This window comes from Mugil cephalus, chromosome 8 (assembly GCF_022458985.1).
Source record: "Mugil cephalus isolate CIBA_MC_2020 chromosome 8, CIBA_Mcephalus_1.1, whole genome shotgun sequence".
NCBI lineage: Eukaryota > Metazoa > Chordata > Actinopteri > Mugiliformes > Mugilidae > Mugil > Mugil cephalus.
In genome coordinates this window covers 5,049,621-5,065,267 of record NC_061777.1, presented here as the reverse complement: position 1 = coordinate 5,065,267, position 15,647 = coordinate 5,049,621, and positions in this window count along the sequence as shown.

The window sequence follows — 15,647 nt, the reverse complement described above, 5'->3', positions numbered from 1 at the left end:
TTCAAGCAACGACCGTTGTCCCAGATTTCTGCAGTGAAAAATCAAAAAATGTGACTATGAGCACCCAAACAAGTATGGAGTCACATGTTCATCTTTAAAATATCCATCTTTCATCTTTCTCTTTAACTGGCAGTCTGTTCTTGTGTCTTTAACTAGTTGTATTTGCAACCAAAGGCCAGACCTACTAAAGGGTTGCGTGTATAAAAGTGTGTGCAAAGTCATTTCGCGTGCAAAAAAAACATGCAAACTAATTAACTAACAGCGCACGCTAAGGGTTGCGTCTTTCAAAGGGGCAAAATAACGTGTTTACCTGAATGAATAGGCAATTTTGCACATGCAGAGCAATTTATCAAACCTGAAAGCAAGTTTACTCATAGAAATTGTCGGAGAAGGATGTGCAAACGGTTTGTCCTATGCATACCTGCACACACATGGCTGCTGTTATCGTAGAGGAGGAATTCACGCATCTTCATCTTGCAACTAAACATTACCCCATGAAACACATTACTTTCTTTCATTCGGTAAATATCCAAATGGAGCAGATATATCCAAAAAATAATTTGCATGTTTTATATGAGCTTACCGTGGTCTACAATGACTATTCCGTTGTGTGGACCTCTTTTATTTGTTAGTCCGTCACTGCGCCGCGTCTTATAATCATATTCAGATATTTTTTGCTCTAACTTGATGTGTTTATTTGCCTCTTCAGCTGACACCTTCGATGTAACGGCACCAAATGTCATTTTACGATTCGCAGTCTCAACAGTGAACACCAATAGTGCACGAAAAACACTCATTTATATTATAGTATACCATTAGAGTATAACTTGAATCAGAATCAGAATCAGCTTTATTGGCCAGGTACGTGAACACATACAAGGAATTTGACTCCGGTCACTTTCCTCAATGGTACAACAAAATAAAAGAACAAGACTATGAGCTTATAACACTAAAAAGTAAAAAAAACAACAAGTACCAGAGAGCATAGCACCAAGGCGACCCTCCACGGCGCCATCTTGGATCGAGACATCACTAGTTAATGCCACAGGGTGGCACCTCCTTTATTTTTACTGCTCGGTAGAGCAGGTGTCACTCTTTTTGCATCCGTCTTTTTTAACTTCCTCCTTCTTTAAGTAATGTGGACGGTGGTGAGCATAGACATTAATACATACGTACTGAGTATGATAGTATGATATATGCTGTGAGGCCTGGCTTTATATGGTCTTTAACCAGGTGAATAACCTCGTCTCCTGCCTTTCCCCTTATTTTTGTGTTGAAGCTATGCCAATAGCACTCGTAGCTGAAATTTTCCTCCAACTCCACATTGCAATGCACCCGCTGTCATTTACACAATCAATCTTAGTAAATCACCCACAAACCGCAGTTCCAGTCCACACGCAAAATTCTGGATTGCGCACGCAAATTAGAACACGCAATTTGGGATCTTATAGAAGATAGAAGATGTTAGAGCACACATTAGTTTTGGGATTGTTTTAATGATAATAATTTAGTCTGTGTATTTAGTTGTGCAATATTATTCTAGGACTTTGCAGATTTGAGTTTTGTGTATAATTATTTTTGCATCAGCTCCTGCACTTTCTTAAAGACACAGGGAGAAAGACAAACAAGGCAAATTAGAATCACCAATGAACCTAACAAGCACGTGTTTGGACGGTGGGAGGAAGCTGGAGAGAACCCACGCAGATACAGAAAAGTCCCAGTCGGCCTGTGGATTTGAACCCAGACCCTTCTCGCTGTGAGACATAAGTGCTGCATGTTTATCATTACAGTATCTGATCCCTTTAGTTAAGAGAGAGTAATTTTAGTTCCTGCTTGTCTTTGTTTATGGAGGGAAGGTTCCCTGTGTGCGTGTGTGATGGAGGAATAAAGTTGTGTTTACTGTCTGTATCTGCGATTAAAGGGAGTCTGGAGAAGTACACGCCAAGATTGTTTCAAATACAAAACTGATATATTAGCAGAGACACGTGACGCAACTTTGAAAACTCGCACTGCAACATCACTTTGTATTGTTGTTGTTATTTGGAGCACGCGTCTCTAATCTGAGCAGTGCCTTCAAGAAGACGCGATGAATAACCCTCGTATGATCAGGGGCGAGATCAAATATAAAATAGGAGGATGGGGCGGTGCCTCCGGGGACAAAGGTGCTCTATGTGCACCGGCTCTTGCATATTAATTGGTGTTCTGGTATTTTTCCCCCGTCTATATTTCCATTTCAAACGGTGTCCAGACATGTTGGAATATCACACGGGTGGGGGGGGGGCTGCAGCTGGGCACCCGTTAAATCCAGGCGCTGCTGTTTCTGCTGCTAAACCTTCACAATCTGCGTCACTTCTTATTGTTATGTGAGTCAAAGATAACGGCTGTAGCCCTCATTTCAAAGAGACCCACTATATAAATGCATCAGCAGCATCTGTTGGTTGTTTTTTTTAGTGTTTTATTGCAGATCTGAGAAGAGTGCAACACACTGATCTTGCAGTTCTTGCAGGTTTTTGAATTTTGACGATTTTCTGGTTGGTTTTCTTCGTCTTATAAAGTTCTTTCTTGGTGCTTCTCGTCTCTTGCTTTACTTGCTTTATGTTTTTCCACCCTGTGTTTGCTGGATTGCTTTCTCCTGGTGTGCTCCGCGCCCAGGTGTGTGTGTGTCACCTATATATATATATATATATATATATATATTCCTGCCTTTCTCCTTTGTTCTCCGTCAAGCTGTCTGTTCTGTTCCTCCTGTCAAGCTGTCTGTTACGGTCTCTCCTGTGCCGTCACCCCTGTGCTCTTGTTCCTAGTGTTTCAGTTCAGCTTCTAGTCATCCCTGGTTTCCTGAGCTTTGTCACCGCGTTGTTGTTGTTGTGTTTTTTTTTTGACTACGTACCCTGCAGTCCCTTTTGTCCCTCTTCTTGAAAGTTGTCATTAAATTCTGTCCCCGGGAAAATAGCGTCAGTTTGGCCGATGCAAGGAAGTGGCGACACGTTGTCCGTAATTATAGTCTATATGTCAGACGCACAAAAGCCTTTTTTTTTTTTTTCATCACATATGATTCAGGGAGCCATCTATACGGTCGTGTGCAGTAATGGATCTGGTTTGAAGATGGCGTAATAGCCTTATAATAGGTTAAGGAAAATAACTCCTTCACGTTGCAGGAAACATTGGGAGCGGGGGGACTTTTTTGGGTGAAATGTTCAGATTGTGTTGGAAATGAATGACAAATTATATCTCAGCTCATCGGCCCTTGTCAGAGGAGAGGCGACATAGACAAATGGACAACTGGTTTTTACAAGTCTGTACATTCTGTACAAGGCTGTTCAGCACTGAACTCCATAGACGTCATTGCTTTTCCTGCGGGGTGGGGTGGGGGGGTGGGGGGGGTGGGGGGGTAGTTCTCCTCAGGGTGTGAGTTTCTTTCAGTGACGGTGCATATCTGCCCGGTCTGCTCTGTGGAGCTTCATATCTGCCACAATAAGAAGAAGAAGTAGGCTGAAGACGACGAAGACGGACACGCGTTTACAACGCTGCTGTCTGCAAAAGGAAACTCAACACCTCAGCTGATAATTATTAAGACCAATAATTAACTCACTCTACTCACTAATAATAATAATAATAATAATAATACACCAATCAGGCATAACATTATGACCACCTTCGTAGTATTGTGCAGGTCTCCTTTGTGCCTCCAAAACAGTTGTGACTCATCAGAGAATAGATATTGGCCTCCTGTGGGTGTCCTGTGGTGACTCACAGCAGGATGTTGTTAGTGGGGGGCTTTGGGTTGAGGGCAGGGGCCTCTGTGGACTATTCCACTGGTACTTGATCAGTTTGGGATGTAGTGAATTTGGAGACCAAGTCAAGGCCAAGTGCTGTTCTTCATGTTTTTTTTTAGTTGTTTCTGAAGCATTTGTGCCGTCAAAGAGTGTCATTGCTACTGGGTGGGGGTGTCTGGTCTGGTCTGGTTTAAGTGGGGGCTACATGTCTAAGTAACATCCACATGAATGAATATCAGGTCCAAAAGTTTCCCAGTACAACACTGAATTTCCACAAGATGGTCAATGTTATTCTCTTCTCCTGTCAGTGGTCATAATGTTGTGGCTGATCGGTGTATGTAATTAGCAGTCGTGTCTAAACATCAGCACCTAGAGCTTGAGGCGCTTGAAATCATAGAAATGCATGATCTTAGTAATGAAGCCCTAAAAATGTGAGAGCGAATGAGAAAATGAAACAACACACGGAAAAATGTGTTTTATTGTCTTGTTAACAAACACAAAAGAGCAAATAAGGTCTTTCCTTTATCGTACACCTTAGAATGAGTGGAAGCAGATATAGATAGAAACGGCAATTTGCAATGCTGATGAACCTTTGACCCTGAGCCGACAGCGTTTCAGGGGCTGAGATACTCATGTGTCAGTTCCACTTGATCCTGGCGTCTGTTCCAATCAGACTCGAGGCTTTGACTCTTTATCCACCTGTAGTAACCCCCCGCTGTGCATTTCATCCCCTGCTCTGCAGATCCTTTGTTGTAACGCACATCTCTGAGAGGTACTGCTGGATTAGTTTCTTGGAGGTGCATGTGGTGACTTTTGAGAAAATGAGTGTGAAAATCCAAACCCAGCGGAGTAGTTTGATTCACCCTCTGGGTGCAGCCTCTGGAAAGCAGGAATGTTCTGGACTTGCCCATTATCTCAATTTACTGGCTGCAGCATAGATAGATGGTCCGTGTGCACACTTGGGAATCTGGAAACACTCAACACAGACTCAAAAACACATCATAACACCCCTAGTTGTAACTATCGCCCAGAAAACAAAACAAAGCAGGAAAAAGGTTAACACCACACAATCTATTAACGCAACAGATATGACTTGTAAAGCAATGCAATAACGAATATTCGACTGTTTTGAACTCCATCCTTCTGCCGATGAACTGCCCACTCTGCACCAAAACCATCCTGGTACTCGCCCATCCAAACACAAAACCCAACAGACCAATACCATCTACTCCCCCTTCATCATTACTCACTTTACTTATTACTGTGTCATTTTATATATAAGTCTGTATGTCTTTGTATGTGTACGATGATAAAAAAAAATATATATACGTGTATGTATCCAACACCATATAACTTCTACAGCTTCCATGCAAAACTGTGTTTTTATGTCTGGAACAAGTTTTCATTTTTTCATGCAAAAAAAGCGGTGACCTATTTATCCATGCTAGATTATGGAGATCTTTTGAATATGAATGCTCCGTGTATTCAGATGGCTGACACTCTTTACCATGAGTCTCTGATGTTGACTGACATATATATATACATACATACATACATATATGGTAATATTCTGATTGCTTGCTACATATATGCCATTATTGCACAGACAGGAGCTACTATTTACTCTTTTTGATCATAAGATCAGTGGTTTCTTTCTGTTCTGTTTGCATACACTGGGAGAGTATTAAGGCCACACGTGACAAAAAAACTAAGGCCATGAATGTGCACACGGCTTTTTTCACTTTATTTCAGTCAGTTCAGTTCCTTTTCTCCAAACCACCGGCTTCCACTCGTAGTGGCACCACTGATCGGCTCCTACGCCGTAACGCGTCAAACCAATTGGATTTATAACGTATCTTTCCACTTTATTTTCATCAGAAATGCTTCACTTTCTTCAGCAGCTGAAGGATCCAGCCAAGCCTGTATTCAATGACGTTGCTTCAAAATGGCGACTCCCTAGCAGGAAAGCCAGGTGGAAAAGATAAAGAATAAAAATTGAGAAAGTAGGCTTAAAAGTTGGACCAGTTTGACTTGAAAAAAAAAAAAAAAACGACCTGACCTCAACCCCGTTCACCTCCCCTGGGATGAACTGGGACAAACTAAGGGCGAAATATCCTGGAAAGACGAACAAGAGGAGCAGCAGATGGACGCCAGTTTTTCCCATTACCTTGAGCACCAACAGACACATATGGGGGGTCTGGGTGCATTTGGCCACAGCATGTGTTGTGTCTCTGTAAAAATGAGTGTGGGAAATAAATTACTTTAATGTGCAGGTCCATTTTTACAAAAGGTAATTTGTGACCTTTGCGTGCACATGTGTAATAGTGGCTGCATTATGTTTGACACGGGGTTACAGGTTGCGCGAATCACTGAGCACCACAATGCTCTCACTTGGATCAGTGAACAGTTTGCAAAAAAACAGAAAGAGGAAATGATCTGATGATGCAAATGTTATGTTGTAAAAAAGCGCTGGTATTAATAAACCTTGATGAAAGTAAAGTAGAGAAATGGTGGATGGATGGTTGACTGATCAGGTAACCCTCTTTACCTCCATAAGAACAAAGCATATATGATTTATAACGACAGAGACTGATTAGCCACAACTTTATAACCACTGACATTTTTGACATATCATCATGACAATTCAATGTTCTGCTGGGAAGATTTTGGACGTGGCATTCATGGTCCACGTTATTTAGACATGTAGCACCTGCCTCATACCAATGATGGCAGTAAGATTCAGCCTGATGGAAATGGAAATATACAAAATATTCATGAGAAAAATAAAATGATTAAATGTTAAAAATGAAATGAAACTGCAATGAAATGTATAAATACACTGATTTTAGACTGTCCAGAGCATGTCCATCACATTTTAGATGTTTTAGTAGCACGCTGCCTTACACGTTGGCATATTTTTATTTCTAAAGCCATGTCAGGAGCACTCCCCGGCTATTTATGCAATTACTTCTCAAAAACCCAAAGCCATTACGTGCCCAAACCTCATTCTGAATTTGGTAAACACAGTTTTAAATACTCTGCACCTGCTGCTTGGAACTCACTGCAGGAAACTTTACATTTTAAAGGAACTCGCCACCCTTGGGTCTTTGAAAACCTGCATGAAAGAACTTTACATTAAAACAAGGACAAGTATGATACGTAGCTCCTCCGAGTCTTAGTCTTGTTGTTTCTTGGCCGGGCTTCCCTTGGAAAAGAGCTCTTTATATCTCAACAGGATCAACCTCGTTAAATAAAGGCTAATAAAATAAGATGAGCCTGACCCACTATGCTTTGCAATTTTTTTTTATTTCCCCATAATTCATGTCACCATCTTCCTGTGCAATGTGAGGCATCAAAATCAAAATCAAAGTGACAAAAATAAAGCTTCTGGATCCCTGTCGGAGTTTCACGTTTCCTGTTTGTTCACTTCTTTTGTTTGACTCTTGAGACTTTGGGGAATGTGCCATCCACCACCACCAGCCTCCAGCTCAGAGGTTCTTGTGCTGCCACGTTGCATCCGGAGACCGAGGCGGTTTTGATTCACTCCCCAGTCGGTTCAGAGACTGAGAAGCCATGAAGTGACTCCGGGGGTAAAGCAGTCACTGCGATTAGCATCCTATCTGCACTGCCACTTGAGACAAACACCCCGCTGCATGTGCAACACTTCAGAAGGAGGGAAAAAAGAAAGACAAGCCTCAGAAGCTGTTGTCTGACAGGAACTTTTCTTTTTTCAGTTCCTTCCATTGTTCCTGTAAGAGAAAATGGCCGTGGGCGGGTTTTCAGATATTAAGGCCACGCTTGGCACGTTATGGAAGGATTCACGGTGAATTCATTCCACGCTTTGTTGTTTGCATATTTTAAGGTAATCTTCTGTTATAGTTATCTTCTAAAGTAGTGAATGCCTGAAATTATCTTACAGAGCTAAAAAAACAAAAAAAAAAAAAAACAAAAACAAAAAACTGTACTCTCATAAACTAGCAGTGAATAGAATAATCTTATCGAGAGGACGGACTCTACCTAAACTACTGAAACTGCACAACCCTGAGTGCATCTTGCCGTCTTCTCTCAGTGCAAAAGCAAATTACTCTCAGTGTAATTTACTGAGCAGCATCTCCGGCTAATAGTTGTTTTCCTCCGAGGTTGGAGTGTGTTTGAGGGAGGAGGGCAGAATTTAATCTCCCATTTAGACCAGACCAGGGACGCCCACCCCCGTACCAGTGCTGAGACTCACGGATGCCAGCAGCCAATGCCCAGCAGGATGCAGCCTGACACAGACTCACACACACACACACACACATACAAAAACAGTTTAGGAGCAACTCATAAAAACATGAAGAACAGCCCAAGGTGTTGACCTGGCCTTCACACTGTGTTTTTTCTTCATTTTTCTAATCAGTGCATATCTGGAAATAACCCAGTGGGTTATAGACAATAGTTATTTTCTAAGCTTGGACTATTAATTAGCACAAATACTAGCACAAAGTGTTTCCTGCTCATGCTTCGATTGCTATTGGAAACTACTTACAAATGTACAAAAGACGCTGAAACCTCCAGACATTTTGGAAAACAAAGGTTATTACGGGTCTATGAATAACATATAAAATAAATGTCAGTGGGGCAGAGCCACAACACTTGTATTTTTTATTTATCTATTTGATTTTAGATTATTTCAGATTTTATTTTGCCACACGTCACTCAATGCGCACAGTGTTTATCAGGCGAGTCTCAGCAGTCGTCAAGTATTTGACACTTTTCAAACGGGCTCAACTGCTCCGGACCGCCCAACGCTCCGCCGGCTTTATGCCTGTAAAGCACTGCTACCCTCCTGCTGTGCTGTGTTCACTCCGCGGAGAAGAAAAGAAAAAGACAGAAGCCGAATCCGTACCTGTCGGCGTTGCAGGATGTCTGTCATCCTCAGAGGCAGGCTGCCTTCTTGTTACCATGGCGACTTCCATCAGCACTTGAAGTGGATTTAAAAAAACTTTTGTCTCACACAACATCGACTTTACAGTTTTTTGTCAAGTCAGTTTTCGTTCCAACTCAAGTGTGTTACACTTAGATCCATTAATACAATTTTGAGACAATATAACAGTTTATCTATCAAGACTAAATCATGTTGTCATTTCATGAAGAATGCTAAAGAAAAACTTTAACTTTATGGGCAACAGTGTGCGATGTAAATGTTGTCAGAGTCTTCATTAGATTATTCAGATCAGCTACATGTTCACGCATCTGCTTCACATCACGGAGGAGGTCAAACACGACATCATGTCAACAAATAGAACTGACGTTTTTTATTGTCATTGTCTGGTCAAAATCAACGAAATTCAGTTTTGCAGATTTCTGGTTCAGCTACAATAAAACTTTAAAAAAAAAAACTAAAAGAGAAAATTTATAATATATGCAGATAAAAAGCACACAGGGACAAACACAGGAATGCAGTTTAGTGGTGACACTAATTTCAAGAATAAACTGGTATGACTTGGCAGCATCATAATACAGAATGAAATAATAATAATAACATTGTCTTTAGCAGTGCATATTTCCTTTCCTTGCAGGTTCACTAGGGAAAATGTGTGGCAGCTATTGAACTACAGTCTGGTGATGTGAGGGATTTAACAGCTTTAAGGGAGAAAAATACACAAATTTAAATACTAAGCCGATCAAAACCTTCCAAAGTGCATACTGAGAGTTTTTATTTAATCCATTTTTGATTAAAATTTAAAATTAATTTAAAGCAGGGGGTGTCGAACATATGGCCAAAACTCACCAGAGAGTCCAACTTGGGGAAGCACAAACACTGCTTCGAAGACATTCATTTAAAAAATTAAATAAAATTGTCACTTATTCCTGATTTGTCCAGGAGGGGAGTGTATCCCAGCTGTTATTGGGTGAGAGACGGGGTCCACCCTGGACATGTCTCCAGTAGGGAACATGTGATGCCACTATTTTATCTTTCCATCTGATACCAAGTAATACCAAAGCTAATATCCTGATACCTACTTTAAGATGTCTGCTTCTGTAAATGAAAATTAATATTGGCGAATGTAATTATGAGAAGTGAATGTTATACCTCTGTATATGAAGTAAACAAGATGCCACTCTGCAAATCAACAAGTCAGCTGAGTCCCTCTGACTTTGATTTAACTCTTCTTGGACCAGGCAGAGTGGTCTACAGGTTAGAACTTGACAGAACTTGAACTTTGACAACAAAGGTCTCATTCTACATTCTCTATCATTTCCCATTTATACTATTTTGTTAAGAAACAACAGCTTGTTGACCTGATTGATACATTCATATGCCTGTGATGGATTTTCACTATAAACTCGGATGTTTCCTCCCTCTCTGCCTTTTATTGTCATTATACAGTGTAAAATGAGCCTGGAGATATAAAAAGTATATACACAACAGTGCAAACGGTACTATTTAAGAATTGGAAATATAAAATATAATATAAAAAGAAATGTAAAAATATACTTTACCGGTATTGCACACTTTGAGCAGAGCAGCACGTCGTACGTTATGTTGATGGATGGAGTTGGAGCCTCCATCACAGATTTTTGTCTCAGGTGTAGGGGACATTTCCCTCTCTCTCACGCTTTTTACTTTTATTTTTTTAGAATTGATTACAGATTCAGTGTCGTAAAAGTATTAATATTTCTTGCGAAAGCAGATTCTGTATCAATATTTTGATGTTTTATTTAGAGTTTATTTTAACAAGTTTGTCCCATTGAGATGAATGATCTCATTTTCAGGGGAGACCTGGACAAAACAGCAGCAGCAGCATAAAAAAAGTTACAGACAGGACACAACAAAGGACACAATAAATACATTAAAAGTAATATTAATCCAGTACAAATGATAACATTAAAATAGCTACAGACGATGACAAGCACCAGCAGATATATTTATCGATGAGCTGATAAAGACTTTGAAACTTGACAGCAGGATAAGGCTCCCAGGGTTCAGGTCTTTTTGAAGGCTGTTCCAGGTAAAAAAACTTTTACCCAATAGTATAACATCTTGCGATCTCAAGCTATATCTACCACCATCTTTCTGAGGAATCAAAGAGCAAATATAAGAAGGGAGCTTTCCCAACGTCACTATATAATCTTCAATGTGGAGATCGATCCTAAAAAACACACGTCTCGATTATAAGTATCAATATATGTGGATCGATACGCACATCCCCGTTCTCCCTATCCTCCACTCCATCCAAGTTTAATATCCCGAAGCTCTTCGTGCAAACTTGAGCATGCTATATACCAAGATGCAAAACATTCTACCTGTAACAGACAGAAACTTTCTACAGGTCAGGGGTATAAAGTCGAAATGCATCCACGGCCCACACAGTTTACTGGAAAACTCTTCCTCACATACGAATACCCGGGAGTCAAACTTTCTTCCTCCACTGAGAGTGGCAGAGATTTTTTTTTTCCATCTCACACAGGAAGGAGAATATGGAGGTGGGTTTCTTGATCATTTTCAGTCTCTTCCTGATGCCACCTGCAGTGAGTAACTTTGCTCCTGGCATGCCGCTGGCAAGAAGGGAACTGAACACAGGGTCCCTGTGATTTGTGTATATTAGTGCACTTGGCTGCACAAAGGTTCACCGGAATTTATTCTCATTTCATTCAGAGAAAGGGGCAAAACTTCAAATGAGTCGAATTCATGAATACGGCATTATACTGTAAGCTGTGTGGATCTGTGATCGTTTTGAATATGCAAATCCAGAAGCTCAAAATTGCCTACTATTGTGGCATTTGCATGTTCAAAGATGCTGGAGACAGGGCTCTCTGGCGCAAAATAAAATAAAGAAGGACAAATTAGTTCAAATTGTCCTCAAAGAGCAAGGAAGTGGAAGTCAATTGAAAATTCACCATCTAACATGAAGCGTCAGTAAGTCTCCTCATCTGCAGCTGGAGCTAAAAAAAAAGAATAAATCAGAGAATGCAGAGTTCACCGTTGTCTTTCCACTAAAGCATTTTTCTGGTAGTTTTAGTTTAGTTTTCACTAGACTAAACCATCACAACGGTGTGAAACATGCATTAAGTACCTCGCCTGAAGTAGCCACATGTGTCATTCTGCTGCGCACACGTGAAGTTATATAACCGCATCACATTGTCCTGCAAAGCCCATTATTCCTCCACAAACTATGTGATGAGGAAAAAAAAAAAGAAAAAAAGACGGAGCGGAGTGTAAGAATAGACTTTCTAACCTTATCATCTATTTTTATTTGGTTAACGTTTCATGGAAATGAAATGTCCTTTGCCGGCCCAGTTTACTTCATTCACTCAACAATTTGCAGGGCTGACATTTCGATTTGATCTGTAATTGCATTTCTTTGTCTCTATGTCCTTTCATGTATCCTGCTTTCATAAATATATATAATAGAATTCATTCTGTCCATTCATTCATGTTTCCCATCATGCGTACCACATGATCAGAATTACCAGAATTATTAATTGCAAAACTAAAGACAGTCCCAGCTGTCTCAGTTTTTGTTCTCTGATTGATGAAAAAAACGGATAAATTGGCATAAAGTTGGTATTTAGCATATTTTTAGATAAGTGCTGGTATGGCCATAGGAGCATAGACTGTACGTAAATATGGAGCCACTCAGAGTCATGTTATCAATGACCCGAGAGAACTGTGTGTGCGTTACCCAGATTTGGGAACATTTACGTTTGTTATCACCAACACTTTCACATTAGTCCTTAGAAAGAAAGCTTCGTTTTATTTTCAATGAGTTCTCTTTTTGTTAAATTTCTTTATTTGATTTGGCAGCACCTGAAGGTTTCTGTCACCCACATTGTCTTTCAAATAAATACGCACCTTTAACACAGTCTTATCATTAGATTTTGCGTCTGTTGCTTCCCTTTCCCCGTAACGAGCTGGTGTTTCGTAACATGCATTTTTGTTTTCTGTTGCTACTGGATTATACACTTTTCTTACTTTATTTGACTTATTTCAACCCTATGGGGCAGCTTCACGGAGCAGTTGTCATGACAACTTGTAGTCATCATGAGGTTGTTTTAGTTTGTTTTAAATATTTTTTTTAGTTCGGCCCAAGTGCCACCCACTAACATAGAAGGGGTGGAGCTTATGACCTATACTGCAACCAGCCACCAGGGGGAGCTCTTCTTGCTTTGGCTTCACTTTTGAGGAGTTGTCCATCTTTATATGCCATAGACACTAAGTCGTGTTGAATCCAATCCAATACAACTTTACTTATAAAGTATCAAAGGACCAAAGTGCTACCAAGAAGAGTAAATAAAAGACAATAAATAAGAGATATAACAAGGCAGAAGGCATAAACACAAGTAAAAATAAATGAAAAGACATTTGTAGAAATTAAATCAGCTATAAAATAAGGCAAAACAATAAAGTAAAAATAAAATAAATTACAGGGCATCGAAGGCCAGGGAGAGGAGATGTTTTTTTTTTAAAGAAGAGATTTAAAAACAGACGAGGAAGAAGCAGACAGCGGAATGATAAGCTGTGAAGATGGGATTGTCACATTAGGGTGATAAAAGATTGATACATGAAAGACAGATACGTGCTCTTGTGACTATTGAAAAGTGTAGAAGTTTTATATCTGTAATTTTCTGGATCAAACTATTGATGGAGAAATATGAACAACAAATCAACAATGATCCACCGAGACAAGTGCTGAGGGAAGATTCTGCTGCTGTATCACTATTTGAAGATACACAGGGTTGCATCCTGTCACCGCTGCCTTTTATTCTGTATACAGAGTTGCAGAATGTCTCAACAGGGCAGCTACATTGTTATATTTTCACTACGCTGCCCTTCTGACCCTCCTTCAGGGCCAAGATTCAGGTCACGGTCAGGCGCTACCTGCCTTCATTAAATAGTGCGACGATCGCTTCTTGGATTTAAACGTGTCAAAAACGAAAGAATCAGTTATTGACTTCAGGCAACATCAGGACACAAACGAAAGGCAGCAGCATTCACCATTAGAAAACTTGGCACTATGTTTTACTCACAGCTCAAATGTAGAGAAAACCCTGAGAATCCATCTAATGAGGAAACTCCATCCTTTTAACGTCTGTTACACTATTCTATGGGACATTTATCACTCTTTTATTTATTGCCTTTACCTGCTGGCTCGGTGGGCTGTCTGTGAGGGAGAAAAATAGCTCGGACACAGTTGTTAAAGTACATTCAAAGATTTCTGTCACTAAGGAATGAGTCGCTCAGAGGGCAAAATCAATAATCAGCCAACCAGATCACATTTTGTCGACCGGGTTTTTATTGCCGCCTTCCTGTTGTCGCTATAATGTGCCCAACAGGAGGGAAAATCGTTACATAAAGTCTTTTTTATTCCTTCTGCTATTAAGCTTTGACGTTTAAAGTTTTATCCATTTATTTATCCCTGGGATTTATTTATTTATTGGATCTCTACTATTGATTTCACTGATCTTAATGAGCTGCAGATTTTGTGCTTTTTCATGCACTTATTGTTTCCTTGGCTTGCTTGTTTGACTGACTGACTGTGTGGGGGATGCATGTGGAAATACAGCAAATGAATTGCGCTGTTGGGATAAATAAAGTTCTCTCAGTCTGAATCTACCAATATCAGAGCAAGAGTTCCTTAGTTTGTAATGAGAGTGTGCACTCAGCGGAGGGTAATTTCTTACCGTTCCTGTCGCCTATAGAGCCACCAACTTGTCGAAACACACTATGTGCTGAACACCATCTTCAGCTGCAAAATTCACACAAACTAAATGCCTTAAAATAAGCCATTCATCGTGGAGTAAATGCCACAAATTACCACTGAAGTTTTTCAATGGGAGAATTTGCACCAAGATGATTCTCTCTAGAATGATGATGACATTAAGTTCAGGGACGGAAAGAGAGTGAATTACATACAAGCATGTAACCAGTGACTGCAACTGATATCGCCTTCATAAATATTAATGAATAACAGCTAGTTGCAGAAGCCCTTTGGACACAGATTTTAAGCCAGGTGAGTTTGGTGAATCCTGTTAAATTTAGCAAAACAATCACCCGGTGATGCAGCCGGCGAGTTGCAGCTAAAGCAGGTGCATGTGTACACGGCCTGCAGCTGCCTGTAATCATTCATCATCAGCATTCTGCACATTTATACCCTTCAAGTTCCCCCGTTTTTTTTTTTTTGGTTTCTTTTATAGTTCCAAGCTAAACCCTAGCCACGATTAATTTATCAAGGCTATTCCAATAGAGCGGAATAATTATTGGGAAGTTTAAATGAGAAAATCCCCTGAAGGTACACTTGCATTCCTACATTATAATCACTCATTAAGAGGCTGCTGGCTGCGGGAGACTTACATTAAGTATTTAATGGTTTACACTCAGAAGGACAGGAAACAACTTATTGACAGTGGTCCAATTAAAGGACATGTCTCATCAAAACGAATTAAGATCTTATTTAACTGTGGTGCTCTGATGCCTCCACCTGGATTTACCCAGTGTATCCAAAGTAAAGGTGTGTTTGGGCTTTAATTCTAGTTGAGTTGAGCTTTATTTATTTCGAATATATTCAAAAGAAAACCATAAATAAAAAAAATAGAAGAAAGAAACTTGCAATATATTCTAAAGGGGGTGAGAGGAAGTAAAAGTCATACCCATTTGTTTATATGATACAAAATAATAATAATAATAATAAAAAATTCCAGCTATACCGCGTGCTTTGAAACGTGCCACCTCGAGCCATCTGTGACCTGCCTTAATTTCCTATTTTTTTTTAAGTCCCCGCATTTCAGAAACAGCAGCTGGAAGAGATCAGGGGTATCATTCAACCATTAGCCTATTCATCCAGCTCTCACCCCTCCCCTTCCCGCGCGACGTCACCGCATCTCATACGC